Source organism: Leuciscus leuciscus (genome assembly GCF_965113295.1).
Source record: "Leuciscus leuciscus genome assembly, chromosome: 4".
Classification (NCBI taxonomy): Eukaryota; Metazoa; Chordata; class Actinopteri; order Cypriniformes; family Leuciscidae; genus Leuciscus; species Leuciscus leuciscus.
The window spans coordinates 25,097,226-25,117,238 of NC_138728.1; the positions used below are offsets into that span (position 1 = coordinate 25,097,226).

General features: G+C 34.6%; 1 long non-coding RNA gene across 1 annotated transcript; it reads left to right on the forward strand.

Moving 5' to 3' along the window:
- The first annotated feature begins 604 nt into the window (after nucleotides 1-604).
- On the forward strand, nucleotides 605-6,509 carry LOC309497221. The gene is made up of 3 exons (XR_014205445.1): nucleotides 605-1,354; nucleotides 5,754-5,905; nucleotides 6,016-6,509. It is a non-coding gene; the product is annotated as an uncharacterized lncRNA (long non-coding RNA).
- Nucleotides 6,510-20,013: the final 13,504 nt, after the last annotated feature.

Here is a 20,013-nt window from a genome sequence, read left to right on the forward strand (position 1 = left end):
TGCCTATAATGCATCCATAAAAACATTAAACATCAAAGTAGTTTAAACACCGTAGACCCCGATAAACAACAGCACTATTAATATATTCACATGTGAATATTAATATATTCACATATGTAAAGCACTGTTAAATATTGAAATACATTAAAAAAAATACTTAGAATAAAGCTTTGTTCTTCGTGTCACATCTGTGAATTTGTGTAGAAAACGTTCATAATTATATCATGTAGTTTTTGCTATTTTGTTTCCACACCGCGTTTACCATTCCTAAAGGTAGGCCTATATATTATATTATAATGTAGCCTATTATATATAACTGACAGACTTGTACGTTTTCAATGCTTTTATATTTTCATTCTATTTACAGTTTGCGATGGCCACAAGCCTACTATCCACATAATAATGTATCAAGTTTCAGGATATTTTAGCTGATTATCAAATAATTCACTCCATCAATTCAAAATGTATGTAAATGCTGCGTGACTTCTACGTGTTTTAATGGGCGCGCGCGCTGAATATTCAAGCCGCATTTGAACCGATTTGAACTGGAGCGGAGGGCGTTACCATGGAAACGAGGCAGCAGCTCAACTGACAATCAGCGAAACTCCGTCTCTCACTGTTGTTTTAACTACTTTAAGGTAAGTTTAGTCCATAAAATTACACAAATTGTACATACAAGTGTTTCTGATACTTTCTTTCATGTAAATGACTCGCTTCCGTTGAATATTTACTTTATAGAAATGGCTTAGTGTCTTCGCAAAAGTCCGTTAGCATCTCAACCGTTAACGTTAGGCTAACTTGAGGTAACTTAACGTTAAGTTAGGTTAACTATAGACTTGAGCTGTAAGTATGGGCTTTTAATCACATATTATGTGTAGATGAGATATTTTGATAGTTTTGTAAAGATTTTGCTGACAATTGGTCAATGGATGAATGGAAATAATCTAATTTATTTAACCTAAAAGTACGGACTGTATGGTTAATTCATAGTTATCAAGTGACGTCAGGATGCAGCGAGCTGTACTTGACCTGGAGGGCAAAATAAGCCTTTCCTCCATTGCCCACCAGTCATTTTTATCAGGTTTGTAGTTAGTATTAATGTAGTAAAACAGTGTTATTAAAAGAGCAAATTCATACCACTTATTCATGATGCATACTTTGAACAGGTTAGCAGATGAACACAGAACAAGTTATTTATAACATAATAATAGTGTTTGTCTTCTCCCCTTTACAGTATTGTTTGCCATCTAGTCCTGATCACAGAGTTTAGCTCCCAAACCCAATAAAGCAGACCTGAGCAGCTGATCCAGGATCACCAGAAACTCTGCAGAACTTTGGTCTGGACACCAGTGTTGTAAGTTCAGAACATATTGCAGGAGATATAATATCGTCTCTCAAGGTCCACTTACATGCAGAGGTTTACTCCAACCTAGTCCAGCACACCTGAACAAGCTAGTCAAGGTGCTTAACTCTGGGTAAATATCACTCAGTTCTCTAGCTCAGTAGTCAGTGGTTAATGGCCGTCTTTATCACAAAATCCTTACAGTGCACTGAAACATTTGCTCCCTAAAAACTCACTATGTTATCGGAAATTCTGAAGCTCAAAACTTTAATCACACAAGACAGTTTGCTACAAAATTACATGTGATAGGCACTAGCGGCGCCAGGATTTTGATTGTAGGCGCTTTTCTGCGGCACTGAGGACAGCGACTCAGTAGCCTCAGAGCCATAGAGAGAGAGAGTTGCGACACTCTTTGATGTCGCCGCTATGGCTGTCACGTGGTTAATGTAAGCCCCAATAGTTCCAAAACGTACGCTGGCTGTCATGTTCTTCTATGGGACAGACAGCAGCGATTGCATTATTGAACGGTAAATATAAAATAAAACACACACCCAAGTACTTTTTCAGCTGTTATTGCATTATTGCATTTTGTTAATGTCAGTTTTGCATTTGGAGATAAGTTTTAAGCTATATTTTTGGAGGGAAAAGCTTAGTGTTCATGTTCGCATGGGTAGTAGCACTGGCTTTAGCGGCTCTAACTTGACTTTTCCATATCATTCATCTGATGATGGACGTCTCATGATATTTATTTTAGCACAACTGGGCTGTATTAGGCTATTGATTCCCGTGATTTTGCTTATAAATTTTGATTCAGCCATTAGCCTACCTTCGTGATCACGCAAAGAGTTCTGCCGTGGCGGTCCGTTCAGAATTCGCTTAGAAGCTAGCTCACTTCTTCTGATGAAAGTGGCCACCCCCAGGACCATAACGTGAAACATGATCATGTTAAGACTAAGAATATTATTTTAAGATTAAGGCCATACACATTATCAAAACTATAACAGATTAAAAACGAATTTAAGCATGGCTGATACAAATGAAGGTTTTCAAATAAAATATTTTTTATTAAACAATGACAGACAACAAAAATGTGTGCTTGTGTGTGTGAACAAGAAAAACAAAAACCAGGGGCAGGTGATCCATGAAACAGACAGGACTGGTGATGGCCATAACAATCCTAAAGGTCCAGCATTGTTCTCACAAGCCGCTTCACTCAAGACAATAATAACATAATGAAAAGTTAGTATATCCCAAAAAATTTAATTAAATAAAAGTTGCTATAAAGGTGGTAGCGATTCATTACCGAACTCTTAGCTGACGAAGTCGCGCTAGCTAACTAACGTTAGCTAGCAGGCAGTGCTTGAAAATTGGTTGAAACAACCAACATAAAATATAAATAATTACGCTGTGCATGTACAAATGAAGACCAGTATAAGCATCGCAAAGGGCCTCTGATACAATATAGACAGTTGACAATTCAAAAGAGGTCGATATTTCGGCAACTTAACTCTGGAACAACTCGACGCGCAGCAATGTAAGTGAATGGTGTCCAACGCCCAAATGACAGTGTTTGGAACTATTCCGATCTTCATATCCCGGAAGTAGGCGGTTAAAAGCGCCGCCATTATTTACAGCGGAGGTCTATGGGAGTGTCGCAACTCTCTCTCTCTATGGCTCTGAGTAGCCTACCTGAATTTAATGCATAATTAAGCATCAAAAAAAAAAAACTGTAGGATTTTTTTTTCTTTCTTTTAATACAATTACAATGTAATATTTTCAATTGTTTAATAAAATTATAGGCCTATTATTTTTAGTTTATTAACAGTAGGGATGCACCGATCCGATACTAAGTATCGATATCGGCTCCGATACTGCCATTTTTGGCGGATCGGGTATCGGTCAGACGAGGCCGATCCAAATCCGATATTGTGTGTATACTATTCTGTGTTATTGTTAAGCCACACAAAAGGCACACAAACATTATAAACCACCATACATTTTTGTGCACAATATTATAAGTGTTCTGTAACCATTAGCCTATATAGTATAATGTGAGATATAAATGAATATTTAAGTCGTTAAATTCAAGATCACGTAAATGTTTCTCTCAGCTGCGGCTGTCAATCATTCTTCATTCAACATTCAAACAGCGCGTCGCGTTCGGTTACGACAGTTAACACGATGAAACTCTCTCCAAGATGATTCAATGTTACTATTATTATACTTGATCTGTAGATAAAGGTCTATGGTTTCGCATAAAACAACTCTTATCTTGCTGGATTTTATTGCTGTACCTTAATCATGTTACTTTCTACCGGGTGTCTGTTAGATCACAACACTGGAGAAAAGTCAGAGCACTATTTGTTCTTCACGCGCACAGTAACTGAAATTTAAAACTGTTAAAAGAAAATGCTGAATAGACTATTGCATAGATAGATACTGTATAATACACTACGCATCAATATGTATTTTCTTTGTGCTTGAAACTTTTCAATGCGGACTCGACGCGCTGCGCACTGTGACTCATGTTGCTTCAAGCGCATCATTCTGCGCTTGGGATGCGCATAAAAGCGCTTTGTGCCGCACTGTATTGGAGCCTTTCATATCATAATACAGGGATGCAATGAAAGATTATTAATAGCCTTTCTTGTTCTGTCCTATCTATCATATGTTGCTACCTAGGGCTGTCGCGATAACCGCAATATCGCAGTACCGCGCTTCTGACAAGCCAACCGCAGAGGAATTCAAGTAACCGCAGCAACCGCGATATTCGCGTGTTTTCTTTTTTCATAAGGCAATACCCTTCTTGTTTTGTTCATGTGTATTGAATGTTAAATAAGTTAATGATAATAAGACGTGGTGATCATGGTTTTATTATGGTGATTTGTACAGAGGCTTCGTGGAGTTGCACTTAAGCCTAAACAGACAGTGAATGAGAGAGATCGACTGAGCGCGTGCGATTACCTGCGTCTGTCTTTGAGGTCAAGTCATATTCGTATAAAGGTTGTCGTGTCCAAGGAAAGTTAAATATTTGTCCTGTCATCCTTTTAACGTTTAAAATAAAGGGTATTTATCATGAATGGCATCAGCGACAGGCAGCGCTGGTCTGCATCCACAGCGCGAGGAACTCGCGGTCGCGGGAAACAAAACTTAGTGAGTCACGCATTGAATCAATGCCATTTGTCTCTATTAAGTGAAGCTTCAGCGTTACCCATGCGACGCATTGCTGGTCAGCTGAGCCTTGAAAAGTGAAGCTCAAAGTTAAAAATAATTTACCTTGTTTCATTACTATCTTTTAATGAATCAATCAGCGTTTTTGAACGTGTTGTTAAATGAATGGTTTAATGACTCACTCAAAGACAGTCCGTTGCCGTAACAACTGCGCGCTGAGTGACAGGCTTTCAATGCGGAGAGACGCTGTTTAGTTTCGGTTTATTGGTTACTGAAAATGTACTCGTTTTTGTGCATGCTGACCACATCGTGACACTTATAGCAACAAATAAATTTAAATAAATCAAAATAAATTAATAAATGCGGTAAAACCGCATATCGCGCTATTGAACCACTCAAAATTACCGCAAGGGAAAATCCTTCACCGTGACAGCCCTATTAAACAGCTGTGCTATACAGTTAAAAAATGTCTCAATTTTATAGTAGGATATAAAATAATTGCTATTAATTGCTAAGTTTTACCAGATTTAGTGTTACACTTATTGTCTCTAATTTGTTCCCCACTAAACATTTTTTTTTTTTCACAAAATGTTCAGATTTTATACAATTATTGTGCACTCGTGATTTTTCTAGACTAAATTTTACTGAATTATCAACTAATCTAGTTTATTAGCATTTATGTCAGATTATGATCATATATTTTTTGTTGTTGTTGTTTTTCTTTTTTTCAGTTCTTATTATCAGTTCAACACAGAGTTATAGAAATTCTACTTGATTAAAAAAAACCTGTGCTGGTATCGGTACGGATCGGTATCGGCCGATACTCAGAATTTTTGGTATCGGATCGGTTCTGAAAAAATTGTATCGTTGCATCCCTAATTAACAGCAACAACAACAACACACACACACACACACACACACACTTTTCTGCATATCTTCAGACAAAATAAAGATATCTGACAAAACAATGAAGATATTTTACAAACCAACTGCCAGGGATGTGCAAACACTTTGTATTGTATAGCCATTGTATGTGTGTATTTCAATTATAAATACGTTACAATATGGAGTAAAATTGGTTGCAACTCTGGTTTCATCACAAATTTAAGGAAACAGGCCTAACTAATATAGTGATGTTACATTATTTTATTTTATAAGCGTCAAATTATTATTATTATTATTAATATTATAAAAATATTATAATTTTTTGTGATCAATTGTACTTTTATTTCTCCATCAGGGTGTAGCCAAAGTGATGCTCTGTCGTCATTGCAAGTTTTCTGACAAAAGCCAGTCAATTCTCCTACAGCAAGATGTACTGAAACACTGGCACGTGACCAGAACACTTCACTGCATTTACATACATTGTGTGTGTACATTCAAAACCAAAGGGTGCGTTAAAGACTCATCTGCCAAGATTTCACTCTGAGTTCAGTGATATCTGTGAGGAAAAGACATATTGCACTGCCCTAATCTTTGATTGTTTTTCTATCCCAAAACAGGATGCCTGCTGAAGGAGACACACAGGACTGAGACAACACACGTTCACAAACACACAATACACACACACACGCCCTTATACATCATTGTTTTAGAGGCTTTTTTTAAATGTATAATTTTAATTTGGTTTTGCTTTGTTTGTTTTAAACATTCAATTTGTACTGCATATTTTGAAATGAAATAAAAGCTAAATTTGAATTATTTGTTTTAATGTTGGGAAACATGGCTATAGGCCCTACAAAAGAACATGGTAGGACTACCATTTTATGTGGTATATTGCTGAATGATTTTTACATGGGTTTCACATGAAGTTGCAGGTTTACATGGGGTGTAGGTTTAACATAGATTGTTGATGGGTTTCAAATGTTATTCCATGGGTCTCTCATGGAAATTTTACGTTTCACATGTGATTATTGGTTTCACATGGGAATTTCAGGTTTCACTTATGATCTCATGGGTTTCACATGTGATTTCATGGGTTTCACATGTGATTATAGGTTTCACATGTGATTTCATGGGTTTCACATGTGATCTCATGGGTTTCACATGTGATTATAGGTTTCACATGTGATTTCATGGGTTTCACATGTGATCTCATGGGTTTCACATGTGATTATAGGTTTCACATGTGATTTCATGGGTTTCACATGTGATCTCATGGGTTTCACATGTGATTATAGGTTTCACATGTGATTTCATGGGTTTCACATGTGATCTCATGGGTTTCACATGTGATTATAGGTTTCACATGTGATTTCATGGGTTTCACATGTGATCTCATGGGTTTCACATGTGATTATAGGTTTCACATGTGATTTCATGGGTTTCACATGTGATTATAGGTTTCACATGTGATCTCATGGTTTTCACATGTGATTATAGGTTTCACATGTGATCTCATGGGTTTCACATGTGATTTTTATGGGTTTCACATGTGATGTCATGGGTTTCACATGTGATCTCATGGGTTTCACGTGATTATAGGTTTCACATGGGAATTTTACGGTTCACATGTGAGCTCATGGGTTTCACATGTGATCACATGTGTTTCACATGTGTTTCACATGCAATCACATGTGCAAATGTTCCAAAAGCACACATTTCCCATGTGCAAAACACATGTTTCACATGTGATCCACATATTTCACATGTGCAAAGTCACATGTTTTTACATGTTAAATTTCACATGTGCAAAATCACATGTGCATGTGGTCACATGTGATCACATGAGTTTTTGCACATGTGAAGTTCATGTGTTTTTTCTGTAAGGGCAGCCATACAGAAGTCCATATTTGACCTATTTTTGACTATAGGAAAAAAAATAGAAGTCCATATTTGACTATAGAAAGTCCAAGACCATTTTTGACCTACTGAACATATTTCTGGCCAGAGTCCGTGAATATTAACACTATATACGTGATGTTAAATCAGGCAGACAGTAGGTTTTTTTTTACCAAAGAGTTCACAAAAGGATTTAGTCTATCATAAACTCATAGACTCCTTCTGATGTTAAATCAGCCAGAAGTCCATATTTGACCCAAGGTCCCAGGTATTTCTGGCCAAAGAGTCCTCGATATTGGGCTTTCTATACATACTCATAGACTCCTTCTGGTGCTTCATAAGCCATATAGATGTCCTTATCTGACCTTTTGAACTTATTTCTGGTCAAAGTCCTCAAAAGTTTTTCAACTATATAAAGTTATAGACTCTTTCTGATGATAAATCAGCCATTCAGAAGTCCCCTTTTGACCTACTGAACATACTTCTGGCCAATCAGCCATACAAAAGTCCATATTTGACCTATTTTTGACTATAGAAAAAAAAAATAGAAGTCCATATTTGACTATAGAAAGTCCAAGACCTGTGTGCAGCACTCATTTTATTTTCTTAAGGCACAAATGAATGTTATTTCTGGCATGCATTGAAATGCAACGTGCATAGCTTAAATGTTTTTCTTAAATGCTAAATCTTCGATCGTGTGTGCAATGCAATGCAACATTTATGTTTATCTCTTCTTTGCACAAGAGGCTATTCTATGCATTGTAATGCAATAGCTAATGCAATAATTTCCCTTCAATGCAGTGCAGTGCGAAAGCACATATGTTATATGTTTCATTGCATAGATGAAATAGTCCTCGATCTTGGACTTCCTATATACATACTCATAGACTCATTCTGATAATTAATAAGCCATATATATGTCCATATATATATTTCTGGTCAAAGGGTATATAAAGTTATAGACTCCTTCTGATTATAAATCAGCTAGAGGCCCCATTTTGACCTACTGAACATAATTCTGGCCAAAGAGTTCTTGAACATTATCTTGCTATACTAAAGATTGACTTCTTGTGATGCTATATTAACCAGCCAGTAGTCCATTTTTGACCTACTGAACATATTTCTGGCCAGAGTCCATGAACATTAATTCACTAAACATACAGACTGACTTTTCGTAATGTTAAATCAGGTAGACAGTAGTCCATATTTGACCGATTGAAAAAAAATTGACCAAAGAGTTTCAAAAGGATTTTTTCTATCATCAATCTTAATTATTATCTATCTTATAGACTCCTTCTGATGTTAAATCAGCCATACAGAAGTCCATATTTGACCTACCGAAAATATTACTGGCCAAAGAGTCCTTAAAGATTAACACTATACATTCAGATTGATATCTTCGGATGTTATATCATCCTGACAAAAGTCCATATTTGACATACTGACATTTTTTCTGGTCAAAGAGTCTAAACTTGACTCTTTCTAATGTTACGTCAGCCATACAGAAAGTCCATTATTGACCCAAGGAACATATTTCTGGCCAAAGAGTTCTCAATCTTGAACTTTCTATACATACTCATAGACTCTTTCTGACTCTTCATAAGTTATATAGATGTCCATATCTAGCGAATTGAAAATATTTTTGGCAAAAAGGTCCTCACAAGTTAACTTACTAAATACTCATAGACTTCTTCTGATGATACATGACTTAAACAGGTGTCCATATGTGACACTCTGAATATATTTTTGGCCAAAGAAACATTGTACATTAACTTTCAATACCTATTGACTCAAGAGTCCTCCATCTTGGACTTCCTATATACATACTCATAGACTCATTCTGATAATTAATAAGCCATATGTCCATATATATATTTCTGGTCAAAGGGTATATAAAGTTATAGACTCCTTCTGATTATAAATCAGCTAGAGGCCCCATTTTGACCTACTGAACATAATTCTGGCCAAAGAGTTCTGGAACATTATCTTGCTATACTAAAGATTGACTTCTTGTGATGTTATATTAACCAGCCAGTAGTCCATTTTTGACCTACTGAACATATTTCTGGCCAGAGTCCATGAACATTAATTCACTAAACATACAGACTGACTTTTCGTAATGTTAAATCAGGTAGACAGTAGTCCATATTTGACCGATTGAAAAAAAATTGACCAAAGAGTTTCAAAAGGATTTTTTCTATCATCAATCTTAATTATTATCTATCTTATAGACTCCTTCTGATGTTAAATCAGCCATACAGAAGTCCATATTTGACCTACCGAAAATATTACTGGCCAAAGAGTCCTTAAAGATTAACACTATACATTCAGATTGATATCTTCGGATGTTATATCATCCTGACAAAAGTCCATATTTGACATACTGACATTTTTTCTGGTCAAAGAGTCTAAACTTGACTCTTTCTAATGTTACGTCAGCCATACAGAAAGTCCATTATTGACCCAAGGAACATATTTCTGGCCAAAGAGTTCTCAATCTTGAACTTTCTATACATACTCATAGACTCTTTCTGACTCTTCATAAGTTATATAGATGTCCATATCTAGCGAATTGAAAATATTTTTGGCAAAAAGGTCCTCACAAGTTAACTTACTAAATACTCATAGACTTCTTCTGATGATACATGACTTAAACAGGTGTCCATATGTGACACTCTGAATATATTTTTGGCCAAAGAAACATTGTACATTAACTTTCAATACCTATTGACTCAAGAGTCCTCCATCTTGGACTTCCTATATACATACTCATAGACTCATTCTGATAATTAATAAGCCATATGTCCATATATATATTTCTGGTCAAAGGGTATATAAAGTTATAGACTCCTTCTGATTATAAATCAGCTAGAGGCCCCATTTTGACCTACTTGAACATAATTCTGGCCAAAGAGTTCTTGAACATTATCTTGCTATACTAAAGATTGACTTCTTGTGATGTTATATTAACCAGCCAGTAGTCCATTTTTGACCTACTGAACATATTTCTGGCCAGAGTCCATGAACATTAATTCACTAAACATACAGACTGACTTTTCGTAATGTTAAATCAGGTAGACAGTAGTCCATATTTGACCGATTGAAAAAAAATTGACCAAAGAGTTTCAAAAGGATTTTTTCTATCATCAATCTTAATTATTATCTATCTTATAGACTCCTTCTGATGTTAAATCAGCCATACAGAAGTCCATATTTGACCTACCGAAAATATTACTGGCCAAAGAGTCCTTAAAGATTAACACTATACATTCAGATTGATATCTTCGGATGTTATATCATCCTGACAAAAGTCCATATTTGACATACTGACATTTTTTCTGGTCAAAGAGTCTAAACTTGACTCTTTCTAATGTTACGTCAGCCATACAGAAAGTCCATTATTGACCCAAGGAACATATTTCTGGCCAAAGAGTTCTCAATCTTGAACTTTCTATACATACTCATAGACTCTTTCTGACTCTTCATAAGTTATATAGATGTCCATATCTAGCGAATTGAAAATATTTTTGGCAAAAAGGTCCTCACAAGTTAACTTACTAAATACTCATAGACTTCTTCTGATGATACATGACTTAAACAGGTGTCCATATGTGACACTCTGAATATATTTTTGGCCAAAGAAACATTGTACATTAACTTTCAATACCTATTGACTCAAGAGTCCTCCATCTTGGACTTCCTATATACATACTCATAGACTCATTCTGATAATTAATAAGCCATATGTCCATATATATATTTCTGGTCAAAGGGTATATAAAGTTATAGACTCCTTCTGATTATAAATCAGCTAGCGGCCCCATTTTGACCTACTGAACATAATTCTGGCCAAAGAGTTCTTGAACATTATCTTGCTATACTAAAGATTGACTTCTTGTGATGTTATATTAACCAGCCAGTAGTCCATTTTTGACCTACTGAACATATTTCTGGCCAGAGTCCATGAACATTAATTCACTAAACATACAGACTGACTTTTCGTAATGTTAAATCAGGTAGACAGTAGTCCATATTTGACCGATTGAAAAAAAAATTACCAAAGAGTTTCAAAAGGATTTTTTCTATCATCAATCTTAATTATTATCTATCTTATAGACTCCTTCTGATGTTAAATCAGCCATACAGAAGTCCATATTTGACCTACCGAAAATATTACTGGCCATAGAGTCCTTAAAGATTAACACTATACATTCAGATTGATATCTTCGGATGTTATATCATCCTGACAAAAGTCCATATTTGACATACTGACATTTTTTCTGGTCAAAGAGTCTAAACTTGACTCTTTCTAAAGTTACGTCAGCCATACAGAAAGTCCATTATTGACCCAAGGAACATATTTCTGGCCAAAGAGTTCTCAATCTTGAACTTTCTATACATACTCATAGACTCTTTCTGACTCTTCATAAGTTATATAGATGTCCATATCTAGCGAATTGAAAATATTTTTGGCAAAAAGGTCCTCACAAGTTAACTTACTAAATACTCATAGACTTCTTCTGATGATACATGACTTAAACAGGTGTCCATATGTGACACTCTGAATATATTTTTGGCCAAAGAAACATTGTACATTAACTTTCAATACCTATTGACTCAAGAGTCCTCCATCTTGGACTTCCTATATACATACTCATAGACTCATTCTGATAATTAATAAGCCATATGTCCATATATATATTTCTGGTCAAAGGGTATATAAAGTTATAGACTCCTTCTGATTATAAATCAGCTAGAGGCCCCATTTTGACCTACTTGAACATAATTCTGGCCAAAGAGTTCTTGAACATTATCTTGCTATACTAAAGATTGACTTCTTGTGATGTTATATTAACCAGCCAGTAGTCCATTTTTGACCTACTGAACATATTTCTGGCCAGAGTCCATGAACATTAATTCACTAAACATACAGACTGACTTTTCGTAATGTTAAATCAGGTAGACAGTAGTCCATATTTGACCGATTGAAAAAAAATTGACCAAAGAGTTTCAAAAGGATTTTTTCTATCATCAATCTTAATTATTATCTATCTTATAGACTCCTTCTGATGTTAAATCAGCCATACAGAAGTCCATATTTGACCTACCGAAAATATTACTGGCCAAAGAGTCCTTAAAGATTAACACTATACATTCAGATTGATATCTTCGGATGTTATATCATCCTGACAAAAGTCCATATTTGACATACTGACATTTTTTTCTGGTCAAAGAGTCTAAACTTGACTCTTTCTAATGTTACGTCAGCCATACAGAAAGTCCATTATTGACCCAAGGAACATATTTCTGGCCAAAGAGTTCTCAATCTTGAACTTTCTATACATACTCATAGACTCTTTCTGACTCTTCATAAGTTATATAGATGTCCATATCTAGCGAATTGAAAATATTTTTGGCAAAAAGGTCCTCACAAGTTAACTTACTAAATACTCATAGACTTCTTCTGATGATACATGACTTAAACAGGTGTCCATATGTGACACTCTGAATATATTTTTGGCCAAAGAAACATTGTACATTAACTTTCAATACCTATTGACTCAAGAGTCCTCCATCTTGGACTTCCTATATACATACTCATAGACTCATTCTGATCATTAATAAGCCATATGTCCATATATATATTTCTGGTCAAAGGGTATATAAAGTTATAGACTCCTTCTGATTATAAATCAGCTAGAGGCCCCATTTTGACCTACTTGAACATAATTCTGGCCAAAGAGTTCTTGAACATTATCTTGCTATACTAAAGATTGACTTCTTGTGATGTTATATTAACCAGCCAGTAGTCCATTTTTGACCTACTGAACATATTTCTGGCCAGAGTCCATGAACATTAATTCACTAAACATACAGACTGACTTTTCGTAATGTTAAATCAGGTAGACAGTAGTCCATATTTGACCGATTGAAAAAAAATTGACCAAAGAGTTTCAAAAGGATTTTTTCTATCATCAATCTTAATTATTATCTATCTTATAGACTCCTTCTGATGTTAAATCAGCCATACAGAAGTCCATATTTGACCTACCGAAAACATTACTGGCCAAAGAGTCCTTAAAGATTAACACTATACATTCAGATTGATATCTTCGGATGTTATATCATCCTGACAAAAGTCCATATTTGACATACTGACATTTTTTTCTGGTCAAAGAGTCTAAACTTGACTCTTTCTAATGTTACGTCAGCCATACAGAAAGTCCATTATTGACCCAAGGAACATATTTCTGGCCAAAGAGTTCTCAATCTTGAACTTTCTATACATACTCATAGACTCTTTCTGACTCTTCATAAGTTATATAGATGTCCATATCTAGCGAATTGAAAATATTTTTGGCAAAAAGGTCCTCACAAGTTAACTTACTAAATACTCATAGACTTCTTCTGATGATACATGACTTAAACAGGTGTCCATATGTGACACTCTGAATATATTTTTGGCCAAAGAAACATTGTACATTAACTTTCAATACCTATTGACTCAAGAGTCCTCCATCTTGGACTTCCTATATACATACTCATAGACTCATTCTGATCATTAATAAGCCATATGTCCATATATATATTTCTGGTCAAAGGGTATATAAAGTTATAGACTCCTTCTGATTATAAATCAGCTAGAGGCCCCATTTTGACCTACTTGAACATAATTCTGGCCAAAGAGTTCTTGAACATTATCTTGCTATACTAAAGATTGACTTCTTGTGATGTTATATTAACCAGCCAGTAGTCCATTTTTGACCTACTGAACATATTTCTGGCCAGAGTCCATGAACATTAATTCACTAAACATACAGACTGACTTTTCGTAATGTTAAATCAGGTAGACAGTAGTCCATATTTGACCGATTGAAAAAAAATTGACCAAAGAGTTTCAAAAGGATTTTTTCTATCATCAATCTTAATTATTATCTATCTTATAGACTCCTTCTGATGTTAAATCAGCCATACAGAAGTCCATATTTGACCTACCGAAAACATTACTGGCCAAAGAGTCCTTAAAGATTAACACTATACATTCAGATTGATATCTTCGGATGTTATATCATCCTGACAAAAGTCCATATTTGACATACTGACATTTTTTTCTGGTCAAAGAGTCTAAACTTGACTCTTTCTAATGTTACGTCAGCCATACAGAAAGTCCATTATTGACCCAAGGAACATATTTCTGGCCAAAGAGTTCTCAATCTTGAACTTTCTATACATACTCATAGACTCTTTCTGACTCTTCATAAGTTATATAGATGTCCATATCTAGCGAATTGAAAATATTTTTGGCAAAAAGGTCCTCACAAGTTAACTTACTAAATACTCATAGACTTCTTCTGATGATACATGACTTAAACAGGTGTCCATATGTGACACTCTGAATATATTTTTGGCCAAAGAAACATTGTACATTAACTTTCAATACCTATTGACTCAAGAGTCCTCCATCTTGGACTTCCTATATACATACTCATAGACTCATTCTGATAATTAATAAGCCATATGTCCATATATATATTTCTGGTCAAAGGGTATATAAAGTTATAGACTCCTTCTGATTATAAATCAGCTAGAGGCCCCATTTTGACCTACTGAACATAATTCTGGCCAAAGAGTTCTTGAACATTATCTTGCTATACTAAAGATTGACTTCTTGTGATGTTATATTAACCAGCCAGTAGTCCATTTTTGACCTACTGAACATATTTCTGGCCAGAGTCCATGAACATTAATTCACTAAACATACAGACTGACTTTTCGTAATGTTAAATCAGGTAGACAGTAGTCCATATTTGACCGATTGAAAAAAAATTGACCAAAGAGTTTCAAAAGGATTTTTTCTATCATCAATCTTAATTATTATCTATCTTATAGACTCCTTTTGATGTTAAATCAGCCATACAGAAGTCCATATTTGACCTACCGAAAATATTACTGGCCAAAGAGTCCTTAAAGATTAACACTATACATTCAGATTGATATCTTCGGATGTTATATCATCCTGACAAAAGTCCATATTTGACATACTGACATTTTTTCTGGTCAAAGAGTCTAAACTTGACTCTTTCTAATGTTACGTCAGCCATACAGAAAGTCCATTATTGACCCAAGGAACATATTTCTGGCCAAAGAGTTCTCAATCTTGAACTTTCTATACATACTCATAGACTCTTTCTGACTCTTCATAAGTTATATAGATGTCCATATCTAGCGAATTGAAAATATTTTTGGCAAAAAGGTCCTCACAAGTTAACTTACTAAATACTCATAGACTTCTTCTGATGATACATGACTTAAACAGGTGTCCATATGTGACACTCTGAATATATTTTTGGCCAAAGAAACATTGTACATTAACTTTCAATACCTATTGACTCAAGAGTCCTCCATCTTGGACTTCCTATATACATACTCATAGACTCATTCTGATAATTAATAAGCCATATGTCCATATATATATTTCTGGTCAAAGGGTATATACAGTTATAGACTCCTTCTGATTATAAATCAGCTAGAGGCCCCATTTTGACCTACTTGAACATAATTCTGGCCAAAGAGTTCTTGAACATTATCTTGCTATACTAAAGATTGACTTCTTGTGATGTTATATTAACCAGCCAGTAGTCCATTTTTGACCTACTGAACATATTTCTGGCCAGAGTCCATGAACATTAATTCACTAAACATACAGACTGACTTTTCGTAATGTTAAATCAGGTAGACAGTAGTCCATATTTGACCGATTGAAAAAAAATTGACCAAAGAGTTTCAAAAGGATTTTTTCTATCATCAATCTTAATTATTATCTATCTTATAGACTCCTTCTGATGTTAAATCAGCCATACAGAAGTCCATATTTGACCTACCGAAAATATTACTGGCCAAAGAGTCCTTAAAGATTAACACTATACATTCAGATTGATATCTTCGGATGTTATATCATCCTGACAAAAGTCCATATTTGACATACTGACATTTTTTCTGGTCAAAGAGTCTAAACTTGACTCTTTCTAATGTTACGTCAGCCATACAGAAAGTCCATTATTGACCCAAGGAACATATTTCTGGCCAAAGAGTTCTCAATCTTGAACTTTCTATACATACTCATAGACTCTTTCTGACTCTTCATAAGTTATATAGATGTCCATATCTAGCGAATTGAAAATATTTTTGGCAAAAAGGTCCTCACAAGTTAACTTACTAAATACTCATAGACTTCTTCTGATGATACATGACTTAAACAGGTGTCCATATGTGACACTCTGAATATATTTTTGGCCAAAGAAACATTGTACATTAACTTTCAATACCTATTGACTCAAGAGTCCTCCATCTTGGACTTCCTATATACATACTCATAGACTCATTCTGATAATTAATAAGCCATATGTCCATATATATATTTCTGGTCAAAGGGTATATAAAGTTATAGACTCATTCTGATTATAAATCAGCTAGAGGCCCCATTTTGACCTACTGAACATAATTCTGGCCAAAGAGTTCTTGAACATTATCTTGCTATACTAAAGATTGACTTCTTGTGATGTTATATTAACCAGCCAGTAGTCCATTTTTGACCTACTGAACATATTTCTGGCCAGAGTCCATGAACATTAATTCACTAAACATACAGACTGACTTTTCGTAATGTTAAATCAGGTAGACAGTAGTCCATATTTGACCGATTGAAAAAAAATTGACCAAAGAGTTTCAAAAGGATTTTTTCTATCATCAATCTTAATTATTATCTATCTTATAGACTCCTTTTGATGTTAAATCAGCCATACAGAAGTCCATATTTGACCTACCGAAAATATTACTGGCCAAAGAGTCCTTAAAGATTAACACTATACATTCAGATTGATATCTTCGGATGTTATATCATCCTGACAAAAGTCCATATTTGACATACTGACATTTTTTCTGGTCAAAGAGTCTAAACTTGACTCTTTCTAATGTTACGTCAGCCATACAGAAAGTCCATTATTGACCCAAGGAACATATTTCTGGCCAAAGAGTTCTCAATCTTGAACTTTCTATACATACTCATAGACTCTTTCTGACTCTTCATAAGTTATATAGATGTCCATATCTAGCGAATTGAAAATATTTTTGGCAAAAAGGTCCTCACAAGTTAACTTACTAAATACTCATAGACTTCTTCTGATGATACATGACTTAAACAGGTGTCCATATGTGACACTCTGAATATATTTTTGGCCAAAGAAACATTGTACATTAACTTTCAATACCTATTGACTCAAGAGTCCTCCATCTTGGACTTCCTATATACATACTCATAGACTCATTCTGATAATTAATAAGCCATATGTCCATATATATATTTCTGGTCAAAGGGTATATAAAGTTATAGACTCCTTCTGATTATAAATCAGCTAGAGGCCCCATTTTGACCTACTTGAACATAATTCTGGCCAAAGAGTTCTTGAACATTATCTTGCTATACTAAAGATTGACTTCTTGTGATGTTATATTAACCAGCCAGTAGTCCATTTTTGACCTACTGAACATATTTCTGGCCAGAGTCCATGAACATTAATTCACTAAACATACAGACTGACTTTTCGTAATGTTAAATCAGGTAGACAGTAGTCCATATTTGACCGATTGAAAAAAAATTGACCAAAGAGTTTCAAAAGGATTTTTTCTATCATCAATCTTAATTATTATCTATCTTATAGACTCCTTCTGATGTTAAATCAGCCATACAGAAGTCCATATTTGACCTACCGAAAATATTACTGGCCAAAGAGTCCTTAAAGATTAACACTATACATTCAGATTGATATCTTCGGATGTTATATCATCCTGACAAAAGTCCATATTTGACATACTGACATTTTTTCTGGTCAAAGAGTCTAAACTTGACTCTTTCTAATGTTACGTCAGCCATACAGAAAGTCCATTATTGACCCAAGGAACATATTTCTGGCCAAAGAGTTCTCAATCTTGAACTTTCTATACATACTCATAGACTCTTTCTGACTCTTCATAAGTTATATAGATGTCCATATCTAGCGAATTGAAAATATTTTTGGCAAAAAGGTCCTCACAAGTTAACTTACTAAATACTCATAGACTTCTTCTGATGATACATGACTTAAACAGGTGTCCATATGTGACACTCTGAATATATTTTTGGCCAAAGAAACATTGTACATTAACTTTCAATACCTATTGACTCAAGAGTCCTCCATCTTGGACTTCCTATATACATACTCATAGACTCATTCTGATAATTAATAAGCCATATGTCCATATATATATTTCTGGTCAAAGGGTATATAAAGTTATAGACTCCTTCTGATTATAAATCAGCTAGAGGCCCCATTTTGACCTACTTGAACATAATTCTGGCCAAAGAGTTCTTGAACATTATCTTGCTATACTAAAGATTGACTTCTTGTGATGTTATATTAACCAGCCAGTAGTCCATTTTTGACCTACTGAACATATTTCTGGCCAGAGTCCATGAACATTAATTCACTAAACATACAGACTGACTTTTCGTAATGTTAAATCAGGTAGACAGTAGTCCATATTTGACCGATTGAAAAAAAAATTGACCAAAGAGTTTCAAAAGGATTTTTTCTATCATCAATCTTAATTATTATCTATCTTATAGACTCCTTCTGATGTTAAATCAGCCATACAGAAGTCCATATTTGACCTACCGAAAATATTACTGGCCAAAGAGTCCTTAAAGATTAACACTATACATTCAGATTGATATCTTCGGATGTTATATCATCCTGACAAAAGTCCATATTTGACATACTGACATTTTTTCTGGTCAAAGAGTCTAAACTTGACTCTTTCTAATGTTACGTCAGCCATACAGAAAGTCCATTATTGACCCAAGGAACATATTTCTGGCCAAAGAGTTCTCAATCTTGAACTTTCTATACATACTCATAGACTCTTTCTGACTCTTCATAAGTTATATAGATGTCCATATCTAGCGAATTGAAAATATTTTTGCCAAAAAGGTCCTCACAAGTTAACTTACTAAATACTCATAGACTTCTTCTGATGATACATGACTTAAACAGGTGTCCATATGTGACACTCTGAATATATTTTTGGCCAAAGAAACATTGTACATTAACTTTCAATACCTATTGACTCAAGAGTCCTCCATCTTGGACTTCCTATATACATACTCATAGACTCATTCTGATAATTAATAAGCCATATGTCCATATATATATTTCTGGTCAAAGGGTATATAAAGTTATAGACTCCTTCTGATTATAAATCAGCTAGAGGCCCCATTTTGACCTACTGAACATAATTCTGGCCAAAGAGTTCTTGAACATTATCTTGCTATACTAAAGATTGACTTCTTGTGATGTTATATTAACCAGCCAGTAGTCCATTTTTGACCTACTGAACATATTTCTGGCCAGAGTCCATGAACATTAATTCACTAAACATACAGACTGACTTTTCGTAATGTTAAATCAGGTAGACAGTAGTCCATATTTGACCGATTGAAAAAAAATTGACCAAAGAGTTTCAAAAGGATTTTTTCTATCATCAATCTTAATTATTATCTATCTTATAGACTCCTTCTGATGTTAAATCAGCCATACAGAAGTCCATATTTGACCTACCGAAAATATTACTGGCCAAAGAGTCCTTAAAGATTAACACTATACATTCAGATTGATATCTTCGGA